The sequence below is a fragment of the Pseudochaenichthys georgianus genome, chromosome 15, assembly GCF_902827115.2.
Source record: "Pseudochaenichthys georgianus chromosome 15, fPseGeo1.2, whole genome shotgun sequence".
Classification (NCBI taxonomy): domain Eukaryota; kingdom Metazoa; phylum Chordata; class Actinopteri; order Perciformes; family Channichthyidae; genus Pseudochaenichthys; species Pseudochaenichthys georgianus.
This window is the reverse complement of record NC_047517.1, coordinates 35,510,911-35,523,800: the sequence shown is the minus strand read 5'-3', so window position 1 is coordinate 35,523,800 and position 12,890 is coordinate 35,510,911.

Here is a 12,890-nt window from a genome sequence, read left to right as displayed (position 1 = left end):
CCTTTTACTTGTTCGATATTAAGTAGTTGGCTTTTCCAGGCTTTAAAACAGTGCTTTATTATTCCTTCAAAACATGGCAGAAAGTTGAGCAACCAAAAGATGATCGACATAATTCGTAAAAATAGATTAACGTGACATATATAGTCCGAGTTTTGGTCCTAAATGTGCTTCATCCAAATAAAACAATGTTCGAAAGGAAAGTAATCTGTGATGAGGATGATAGATTTTATTAAATTGTCAGAAGCCAAACACGTTGGAGCCGCTGTCCTGGCTGCCATCGATAATCCCTTCCATGAACCTGATCGGATTGTCGGCCTGCTGGGTGCACATTGCCGGCCTCTCTGTGCAGAGCCTGTTTCAGCTGCAGCCCTCCTCTCGCTCTCCCCCTCTCTCTCCCTCTTTATGTAAATGAAGCTCGCAGCAGCTGAATAAATATCTACAGACCGGGACATTAAACGTGTTTGCGCCAAGACGTAAACAGCGCAGCGAGAGTCCACGAACAGCGGAGGATTTGTTCGGATTTGCATCAAACAAACATTTTGAGACCAAATCGTGTGGGATTGTTTAAGGAGGGGGAAAATAGTGAGAGTGAGAAATTGCGTGTGTGTGTGTGTGTGTGTGTGTGAGAGAGAGAGAGATAGGTAGAGCTACAGGTTTCAGCTGCTCACCTTCAAACAGAAACAACGCGGTGGAAGCGTTTCTGACCAAAGACGACAGATCCGATATTTAATGTTTCCTCATGTGAAGCCAACACGCTGCAGGAAATGTCGCTTTTATGAAATAGATGATATAATGAAATGCCTAAAGAAGAAAGAAAGTAGAAACCCCATTATTGACATGTTCTTCCTGAACTTGGAGATACTGTGGAGATAAGAGCGAATAAATGACCCACAATACGCAGATGTGATCCTGCACTATGCTAATTGTGACTTGGCGAAAGGAGATTTATTTTTAAATGAACACGTGTTATTGTAGATAAATAAGACATGTCATTTTATCAGGTTTTTACGTGTAAACTAAATGTGTTGTTTAACGAGAGGAAGAGATCAGGTAACACAAAAAGATTACTTTTCAGCCGCTTCACAGACTGTGCGTTTTTATACGCACCTCATCGAGATTTCTCTGCAGCTCAATATTCAAATCTTCTCGCGAGACAATAAGAACATTTTATGTTTTAATCTTCAAGTTAAACATCGTTTTAGTTAACTTTTCTTTAATGGCTTATAGGAGTTGTATTTGTTGGGGTGAGTTTCTGTCAATGTATTGGACAACACAAGCCTGAACAATAAGAACACATTTCACCTAAAGCCCGGAGATGCAACAAAGATACAGGATTATTATTCGTTATGTGAATTAATAATATATACAATTTAGATTTAACGTTAACAAAAAACAAGAGGTGAAATTCACTTTAAAGCAACAATAATGTGTATTTTTAAATAAAGAAAATAGACAATTACGTTATTATTTTCTTCACACTTTTTTAATGTGTTTTATTGCCAATGTAGAGACGGAACATTGACACTCCTGTTAGTCAAATGTAAAAGAATATCTAACAAACCAGCTTAATTTACTTTGAGGGATTACATCACAATGGCACAATGTACTAAAACACTGCTTTAATTAACAGGCATTTTATGACATTTGAATCAAATCCTGGCATCTTTTACTTATGGTTTAGAAATAATATGTAACCTTTTGTTGAGGCGGAAGATATTATGAAAAACAATGAGTAGTTTGTTCTGACTTTTCTACACGTTATTTAAATGAATTGTCTGAACATTCATCAAGTTTGTTTTTGTCCTCATCAGATTAACAAAAGTCAGAAAGCTGAATATTCTGTGTTTTAATCATCATCTGAAAAACCTAAAATCTACCTTTAGCTTAGAAAGCATTAATATCGAGTGATAAAACATTTATGATATAATCTTATACTTTCTCGCTTTGTTCACACACCTTATTTTTATCCACATGTTTGGAGTGCATGGGATATTTCAGGCGAGCGCAGAGTTCAACCTGCATGATTCCGTTTTTAATCACACCATATTTGACGATGGAAGATCTTACAAGTTGATACCTTTTATCAGCTGTTAAAGAAAGCCTTTCAAATATTAAGGTTAGTTCATTTATATAACACATTTCAGACACAAAGGCTTCACAAAGTGCTTCACATGGGCATTAACACATCATATAATGTACACAAATAAGTGCAGAAGTGAAATGATAAAACAGACTTCTGGAGTTAAAACAAAGACACTTCGATCCTTAAAATTAGGACCCAATGTCAGAATGAAGAATCTGCGAAGACAAAACGGGATTTCCCCTTCAGATGCATTTGAAATGAGACCACCGCGAGTGATACTCAATTACAAATAATTAAAAGCAGCCCGTTGTTGTGCCAGTTCCTCCCTTGTGTGTGATGAGTGTAGTTTTAACCTGAGCCGAGGGTCCTCACACTCTGCTCAATAGGACCATCGATGGCAACTGTTGACCTTTTGACCTCCGGTGAAAGAGTGTGAATGTGGGCGGACTGGAAACATTTTGTTCACTCTTGTCCAGGAGGTGAACTGGAACCAATCTGGACCTTTTTTGTTGTTGTTGCATGAGTGGCTGCTGATTTGTATCTGGAGACAGAGACAGACAGATAAACAGAAACCTTGTGTTTTTGGTTTGAGAGACCGCGAGAGAAAAGATATTGGAAGAAACCGAGCAGATATGCTGGAGCTGTTTTCTTCTATTCCCATGCAGGACGGCCGAGTGAAACTTGTCTTTCATTGGCTGTCTGGTGTCGCCAGACCTCGGCACCCGAGTGTGTTCACAGGCCGCGATGAAGAGGGGATGCAGAAGATTATATTTACCTGGGAGGTTAATCTAAAGTCAGCTGTAGAAGGGAGGAGCTCAGGCCTCCGTCTTGGGTTTCTCTGCCTTTGTTTCACCTTGTTTGGTTTAATATCTTGGCACGTAAATAAAGCTGGTATTTGCAGTGGATTTCTGTCTATTTTAAGTGTTTCCTGGTGTGAAATAAAGGTTAAAGAAAAGCCACACACATCAGCTTGAATCCGCCATTTAAACTCAAGCATTGTTGCTTCCTGTGAGGGGATTTCACAGTTGAGTCCAGGTGGAGCCGCTGGAGTAAAAGCAGCTTAGTCATCCTGAGGACACGAGGCACTGAGAGCATTCATGGCATTCCTGGTGGGTTTACATACTGTAGATTCGAGTTGAGCAGAGGACACGGGTAAGATCAAGCTTTCCTTTCCTTCTGGAGGGAAACTCCGGACTCCACACAGAGGGGAGTTAAAGGAGTATGGATTTGGGATTTGGCTCTAAATGTTGATGTATATGCCGCCTCCGTTTGACTCACATCTCATATGGCTATGATAGTCTTAACCGTACAGGCTTTGAAATAATGCAACACCTGTTAAGAGTGTCTTAAGGGACACTTTAGTGTACATTTTCATGGAAAGTCTGAGCAATGTCAGCCACTAAAGTCTGTGGGTCAGGAATAATACATTTACAGCATGCTCGCTGCTCTATGAGGCAGTGGCTCAGTCAGTCGGGGCTTGGACTGGGAGCCGTAGGGTCGCCGGTTCAAGTCCCCAACCAGACCTGAAATATGGTGTGGACTGCTACTTGGAGAAGTCCCAGTTCACCTCCTGCTCTGCCGTAGTGCCCTTGAGCAAGGCACCGGACAACCCCCTTCCCCCCGGGCGCTGAACAATAGCTGCCCACTGCTCGACTCCTGGTACTGGGATGGGTTAAAAGCAGAGAACACATGAACACACGTGTGTGCTGTGTGCTCTGCATGTGTGACCATTACAGAGGGGTTCATCCCATTATAACAGCTCACATGCTCACAATGACCAGAAGAGCTGAAACGATTGGTCAATCAATCAATTAGTTAGTCGCCAGAACATTTACATTTGTCATGTATTACACATTTAAGTTGTTAAGAAAATTAAATCTCAACTATCTCTTGTTTAGGTATCTTAGATGTAAACATTTCTGCTTTTTCACGTCCACATATTCTAGTAAACTGAATATTTTAAGGATTTGGACAAAACGAGACATTTGTGCAAACTGTTTTTGACATCCAAGACATCCCGGTCTTCATTTTAAACAGTTGAATAATGTCAAATAGACCAATTCATCAACCGATAATGAAGGTTGCAGCCTTAATGATTAGATCAGGGGTGTCAAACTCAAATCCGGCCCGCGACCTCATTTGATGTGGCCCCGCAAGAGCGTGCAAAGAATATAATATACAATACAATTGGTGTAATTGTTGAATATTTGCTTTAAATTATTCTCCCTAGAGTTCTGCTTTCAGACGTAGTTATTCAGGAAGATATTACCAGGACTGAAAATAACCCAATGCAGGGCCAACAATACATTATTTAATATATATTATATATTTACATATATATATATATAATTAAAATTACAACCAGCCCTTTGAGTGCAACCATAATGCTGATGAAATTGAGCTTGACTCCCGGTTTAGATGGAACGTTGTTAAAGTAAAGCTAGAGGTATTTGATCAGTGGGCCAAACTCCCTCAAATTAAGTGAAGTTCTTCATCAGTTTATCAGTGAATGAAAGGATTTAAAGTCGATCTGAGGTCAGTAGGAGGCACTTCCTTCCTTCTTTAAAGATAAGAGGCACTAACTTCCCTGACTTCAGATGCTTGTTGACGTCCTCATCAGGAGCATCAGGAGGGACGGAGCAGAGAGGTATTTGAGGGGCTCGTGTTATCTCATCTGGAAAGGATACAGACCCTCATCCCGAGCCACAACTTGTTTAAAGCCCTGCAGACGTGGGAATCTCAGCGGCGGCTCGGCGGCCTGCAGGCTTCAGAGTTTCCCACCGAGGACGTCGTCTCCGAGTCTCAATGCATCGCCGTCTGACGCGTTGCTCTTCATCTTCTTTAGCTTGTTCTTCAATGAGACATGTCTGTCCACACATGGACCAACGCGCAGCAACTCTGTAACGTATTAACACAAAATCAACTATTGATCTTTAAACATTCAAATAGCAGAGGTTCGCCTCTGTGGAGAAATTATACAACATTCTCTTAAACCTCTGAAAAGTATTGTTTGTTTAAGTAGTAAACAATTTCCCCTTTTAATACTTGTAATACTTCCTTACATTTATTATAGCGCTTTACAAATAAACATTACACACATGTACTGTGGACAATACCCACAGAAGCAAATCCAGGTGAAGTGTCTTGCCCAAGGACACACCGGCTTGACAGACGCAGCGGCGGCGGGTTTCAAACTGGTGTTCAACGCACAGCCCACTGCGCCACTCCGTCCCTTAAGACCTTATTAATACACACTATGTTTACTCGCATTGCATTGATGATCCCTTAACTTGGATATCCCATCAATAAGGTGACAAAACAGGCATCTTCAAATAAAGAAACAAGTCGTGTTTTTTGAGTTATATGTGCGGTGTCTAGAGAAACCGTGAATAAAAGAAGTCCTCACATACTTTTTGGAGCAAAAGCACTATTCAAGAGACATAAAGTACATTTAAATCCTTTGTATTTAACCATGTTTTACAGCTGGTGTCTCCAAGAATACAAAAGGTCAGTCTTTCAATAAACTCTCTCCCAACAGAACATAAGGGCTGAGGATATTTGACCAGAAAGATGACTATCAACGATCTTAACTTTAATCTCAGCAAATCGGAGGTTGTTTTAATCATAGAGTATCAAATGATAACACTTTTGGCTGAGAGGCGAAAACAGATATTTAATACAGATACGTTGCACCGTAATTAAGTACTTTTCGTGATAATGAGCAAAGAACATCTCATTCCTCCATGAGAACCGACAGCGAAGAGAAACCCAACGCTATTCTGGGAATAAGACTCTTCCAGTCACCCTCAACTGGAAGTGGTGTTCTCCCTTCGATGCCTTTGATGGTCTCGGCGTATTTGTCTTGTGGAGAGACACAAACCTATAAAACATGTAAACAGTCCAATCACAGCCTTCATTCGAGGCGATGAGGCGTCTGCCGCCGCACGGGGAGAGAATCAACAACACAACCTGGATAATAGCACGTGCCGCTGGCTTGATTCATTTCCAAATGCTAACAAGGCCGCTTCACAGTATGTTAATTCCACTAATAAGTCTATCTCTGCGAGGCATCGCGGATGGCAAAGATTTGAGCGCGAGGCGGCGGTGGTGTTTTACACAAAAAGCTGCCGGCCACATTTTGAATGAAGCATGTATGATTTCCCAAAGCTGACATCATTGCTCAAAGGGTATCCGAGTTCTTTGTTTTCTGTATTACGAAAGAGCAGCTTCACCGTTTGCCGTCAGAACGGCGGCCGAGAGAGGGGAGGGACTCCTGCTCGCCTGTTAAGCAATGTCTCCGCTTTTTATTCAAGCTGTCAAGTCAGACAATCAGGAGATAATGCAGCCTTGGTTTGGAAATTATAAACGTGTCAAGAGATGCTCTAAAGGCACCGACAGATGCCACTTATCTCCGGCTGCCTCTGCAGTGCGACTGTATCATCAGAGGGGAAGTATAACATGGTGATGTTTACATAAGAGAAGTATTAGTATCAGTCAGAAATGTAATTCCTTTCACCCGTCCCTCTCGCAGGGGATTGACTCCCCAACGGAAAACATACAATGATTTTTTTTTTTTAACAAAACAAACAAAAAGCATCCTCGCTGATCTTCTGTCCATTTCCAACATCGCTTCTTGTATATTTTTTGGTGGAAATCCTCTTAGAATGCAAAGTAAATAGATTAGGATACAGTGAGGGATTACGGCTCCGCGGCGCTGTCAGATTAGTCGCTGAGCGCCGGGCGTCGACAGCTCTGACACGACCATGGCTGCTGTTCAGGAAAGGGGCTCCGCGCGACGCTTTAAGACGCTGGTTGGCTCCGATTCATGAATAAAACTGTGGCCCGTAATCTCAGCCAACACACACACACACACACACACACACACACACACACACACACACACACACACACACACACACACACACACACACACACACACACACACACACACACACACACACACACACACACACACACACACACACACACACACACACACACACACACACACACACACACACACACACACACACACACACACACACACACACACACACACACACACACACACACACACACACAGAGAGAGAGGAAGAAGCAGCCTGGAACATTGAATATCAGTGGTGATGGAAATATAATACAAGTCTTTATTTTTCAGGATGATTAACGGAAAGGTTTAAAACGCTTTCAGTCGTGGTTTTAAAAGCAGAACCCGGTGTTAATGTTCTGTTTTGGTTTAGACTTCACTACGACAGAAATACCCTGGATTCACATCAACATTTCCCAGGTAGAATATGACAGGGGGAAGCTATATAAAATGTACAACTGTATTGTATCACTTTGATCAGATATCCGTACAGACGTCGTGTTCACAAGGAGTTGAGCTCTTCTCCAGGTAATCTGACTACTTGGCACGTGGATAGAAAGTGAGTCTGTGATCGGTGAAATGTTGTTGTGTCTCTTATCGTCTCTTTGATGTTCTTTCAAACCATTCCTAAATGGACCACATGAAGCATCCCGAGGTCTTCATCGTCCTGGAAGAGAGAAGACACACGAAGGTTCTGTTCGATAAACCTGTTTGTAAAAGTAAAGACGGTGTTTTCATCGCCTGTGATCTGATTGGTAGTTGTACCTTTGAGTTCCCTCAGAAGAGTCCTATGTACCTGCTGAGTACTATTCTGCTCTTTTATCCTATATTCACACCTGGGAGCTGCACTCACCAAAGTAAATACTTTATGGTTCACTTTAAAGTCTTGAAGCCTTCCACATTATTCATTCTTCGGTAATTTGACATTAAGTCGATATCGAACTAAGTAGTGAAAAGGCAATTCAAACTCCAGGCTAAAGTGATGTCCTAAAGCAGCGAGTTCAACTAAAAACTCAATAAATACGAAATGTTTATCACAAGAATCAAATTCCCCCATTCAAGAAGCTTCAACCAGCGATTAGTTTTAGACGATTAATCAATTATCAACATTATTGGAGGACATATTCTACGATCGACTGAAGTACAACACCATTACATAACATGACTATGAACACGATGGAATAGGGACATATATTATGATTCTTATCATAATGAAAATCAATATGCAATCTACTCACATTCCTGCTGTCGCCTTCACTGCTTCCTGCACGACAAAACCACACGACACGAGATGTTAGAGGAAGTCAGACGTCACAATATCACACATGCACACTCACACACGGGAGCCCTAAAGCACACAAACACACAGATATATACACACACACACACTAGGGCTGCACGATTTTGGGAACAAATGTAATTGCGATTTTTCTGACAAATATTGCGAATCGATTTGCGATATTTGTTTTTAAGCGACCCAACGGAAGTTTATTGTAAAATGCGGCCAAAACTCCGGCTAGGAAGGTCGTATCAACGTGCTCCCGTCTCTAGCACCCCGCAGCCCGAGCTACGAGTGAAAGAACTAAACTTACATGAAACTTCCGTTGGGTTGCTTTAAAGTCAAGCTTCAGTTTAAGATTCACCCTGGGATAGAAACATGTGATGGAGCATTACTAACCTGACCCAGACGCTTTGTTTCACCAAAGCATCTAAAGCTCCATTGGAAGCCATTTGGAAAGGGCAGGCACTTTCAAAAATACTTGGCAGGTGATTGGATCAATCTGTCACCTTCTATCATGGGCTACTTCTGATTGATTAACAATGGCTGGTACCTGTGGAGCACAGCACCTCTGATTGGTGTGGATGACTGACACACATGTACAAAATAATTGATAATCGCATCATTTCAAATCGCGATTTCAATTTCAAATCGATCAGCCCTAAAGCACACTCACACACGGGAGCCCTAAAGCGCACACACACACACACACACACACACACACACACACACACACACACACACCACACACACACACACACACACACACACACACACACACACACCACACACACACACACACACACACACACACACACACACACACACACACACACACACACACACAGTAGGTCGGACATGTCGCTTTTCTGGGTTTTAATGAGTGCAAAGCGTTGTCACTCATGGCGACCTCTCGCTCTGAGCGCTGTGTTAATAAGGGGATGATTGACATTAAAACCCCAGCGTGCATTATACAGATATTTAAAAAGCTGATGCAAATTCCCCTCCAATAGCCTACAGTCCGGATTATCAAACTACACAGCGATTTGATAGCGAGACAATTGCTCATCACCCGAAACATGGAATTATTAAACCGGAGAGAACAGGAAGGAGGAGGAGAGGAATACATATATGCTATCACTTCGTATGACTTTTAGGACACACACACACACACACACACACACACACACACACACACACACACACACACACACACACACACACACACACACACACACACACACCACACACACACACACACACACACACACACACACACACACACACACACACACACACCTGTTTGTCTCAGAGTCCTGAACACTTCTGGGCTCACGGTCACACGTATGCTCTCGGCCTGAAGTCTGCTCTGATTGGCTCTTCCATCGACCCTGAGGAATACAATGAACATGTTTAAAGTGTAGCATCTGTTGAATTGAGTTTAAAGATGAATGAATTGTATGATGTGCTGTTGCTTTTCATTTTGTTCAGAAATGTTGTAATCTTCATTTATGATAAACGAGCTCTCCCTTAATCTAGTCTCCATTTCCTGCTTTATCCAGTTTATCTTTGGACAATGCAGAGAGCAGAGAAGTGTTCATGTGTGAGTTATGGATGCATGTTGTGGCAGAGAGAAACTTGTAACCTCATGTCTTCTTTGGGGTTTGGTACTTTTGCTCATCAGTGATTCTCACGCATGGTAGATTTGGTCTTCTGTCTTTTTCTTATGATCAAAAGATAAGTGTTCTCTCCAGTGTGAAGACGTGTTGCCTCATGGTGTGGAGAGCAACTTTGTTTCTGCTTCCTCCACTGATGAAAAACCTCCTTCCGAAAAACACAAAACTTCTTCCATTTCAATTTCAATTTCAGCCCGTCTTCGGGACACCGACACCTCAGCAAGATAAGCAAGTATCAGGTGTTTACTGATTTGGAGTACCGTACTTTTCGGACTATAAAGCGCACCTGCATATAAGCCGCAGCAGCTAACTTGTCCGTCTGTCTTGCTCTCGTTCTGTCTCTCGGTTCCACTTTTACTTTGGCGCGCTACCTGTCTCACTCTTTTCCGGCCTCCAGCTTTTCCTGCTGGAGCCCGCCCCTTAAAGGTGGCGAGCGCGGACCGGTCCCTAGAGCCCATAGAGTTAAAGGTGGTTAATTTCACCTGTAAAATCCATAGATGTAGGAGGTTCCCTAGTGGCCGTTAGCTGTACAAAAAAAATGGGGAAAAAAGTCGCGGCTTATAGTCCGAAAAGTACGGTAATGTGATCAGTCATTGGGGCCAGAGATGTTCACAAGTCTTTTTTTGCAAGTCCAAGTCATGTCTCAAGTCTTTGGTCACGAGTCCAAGTCAAGTCTCAAGTCTTTGTGGGGTGAGACTTGATCAAGTCTCAAGTCTTTGGTCACGAGTCCAAGTCAAGTCTCAAGTCTCTAAAAAAATAAAAGTCTCATGTCTCTTCTGGTTGTAATAAGCCTTCTATTGTCTGCTGCTATCCAGTCTGTTCAGAATACTGCACAGCTATATCTAAGAAATTCAAAGCATTTACTGTGTTATTATACACTGGGTCTCTAATCCATCCATCCATCTTCTCCCGCTTATCCGTGGTCGGGTCGCGGGGGTAGCAGTTCCAGCAGAGAGCCCCAAACTTTCTTTTCCCTGGCGACATCAACCAGCTCTGACTGGGGGATCCCAAGGCGCTCCCAGGCCAGCGAAGAGATATAATCCCTCCACCTGGTCCTAGGTCTACCCCTTGGTCTCTTCCCAGCTGGACGTGCCTGGAACACCTCCCTAGGGAGGCGCCCAGGTGGCATCCTAACTAGGTGCCCGAACCACCTCAACTGGCTTCTTTCGACGCGAAGGAGGAGCGGCTCAACTCCGAGTCCCTCCCTGATGACCGAACTTCTCACCTTATCTCTAAGGGAGACACCAGCCACCCGGCGGAGGAAACCCATCTCGGCCGCTTGTATCCGCGATCTCGTTCTTTCGGTCATGACCCATCCTTCATGACCATAGGTGAGGGTAGGGAACGAAAATGGCCCGGTAGACAGAGAGCTTTGCCTTCCGGCTCAGCTCCCTGGGTCTCTAATGACATCTTTTAAGTCTACTATTAATAAACATATTCCTCTATCCTCTCACTCAAAGCCAGTGTCATGGTAACCTGATAAACCTGTAACATTAACGTTACGTGGTCAACAATAAACCTGTAACCTGCCTATAAACCCACAGATGTATTTATGTATGTAACTATGTATTTTCTACGGTTAACGTTAGCCAGTAGATGGTGGCAGCGGAACGTAATGATTAACGTTACCGACCTTTTTTATGTCATGTCAAGAGTTGGATGTCAACGCCACTCAACTCAAACAAGTGTGACAAGCAAACATTCACTCATCTTTTCAAATATTCAGTTACAAAGCTAGCAGCAGCTAAGCTAGCATTACACAGCTGATGCTGAGCTAAACATGTTTGCTAACCGTCCATGCGTTAATGTGACTGACCTCTCCGGGTGAGTTTTCAAGTGCCTGATAAAATCCGACGTTGTTGCGCCAGCATCCTTGATTTTGATATTGCAGACTTTGCAGTGTGCGCTCCTTTTGTTGGTGCCGCCGGCGTTTTGTTCGAAGTTTTTGTAGTTGAACCTAATTACAAGCGGTACAGCCGCAGGTGTGCCGCCGGTCGCTATTGTGGTTACTACGAGGTAGTAACAGAGGCGCGCACGTCTGCGTAATGAGCCCGGCTAAAGTAACTGGATGGCCTACCTGCCTGTCAGCCTTCCATCTGGGCACAAGCTTATCTCGTGCCCTCATTGGTCATGTGCGCGTTCGTGTGTGTTGGAGGAGGCGGGCTCTTAAGGAAGTAAGCAGCTCTAGCAGATTATCTCCGGTTGTGTTATTTTCAAATTCTAGTCTGATCTCGCGCCGGTTTCTCTCAAATGTACCTACCCTCCACCTTTAATACTGCCAACAATAGAAAAACACAATGATTGTTCACGAGTCCCACACACACGAGTCCAAGTCGAGTCCTGAAGTCTTTTGGTCTACGAGTCCAAGTCAAGGTGCTCAAGTCTCTGTCGTGGTTCGCGGACTTAAAGTGCGACCTCGAGTCCCGAGTCGCAGACTCGAGTCCCCCATCTCTGATTGGGGCAGTGCACATCAGTGAAAAAGCAGAATGCCTCGTCTTCTTAATCAGACCCTCAGGATACGGATCTAGATACTGACATATTTCCTACTTGGAGATTCTGGACATAAATATGAAATAAATACATAACAATTGTAATTTAAAAGGCTCTAGTGTCAATGTTGGCCTCCTTTATACGCAACAATAAAAAATAGCCTCCAATCTCCTTCCTCCGCTGACAGAGGGAGTACGTGAGGAGAGCGAGGCCAGCAGCCATCAAAGGAACGTTGGGGATGCTTCCCAGATTCCCGTCTCGTTCCCTCTCTCACTTCTCCGAGTCGGATTTGGGAACGCGTGGATCGGCGAGGAAGCCCCCGAACTGCCATTGTGCTTTCGCCTTCCCTCCTTTTCTCTTGCTTTTTTCTCAGCGAGCCAAACGGGAGAACGCCCGCGCTACAAAGCCTCCCCTTCTCCATCTCAGCTAAGCTGTCACTGGCTTCACACGAGAAACAATGAAACTTCATCGGAGACCAGATTACAAAAAACAAAC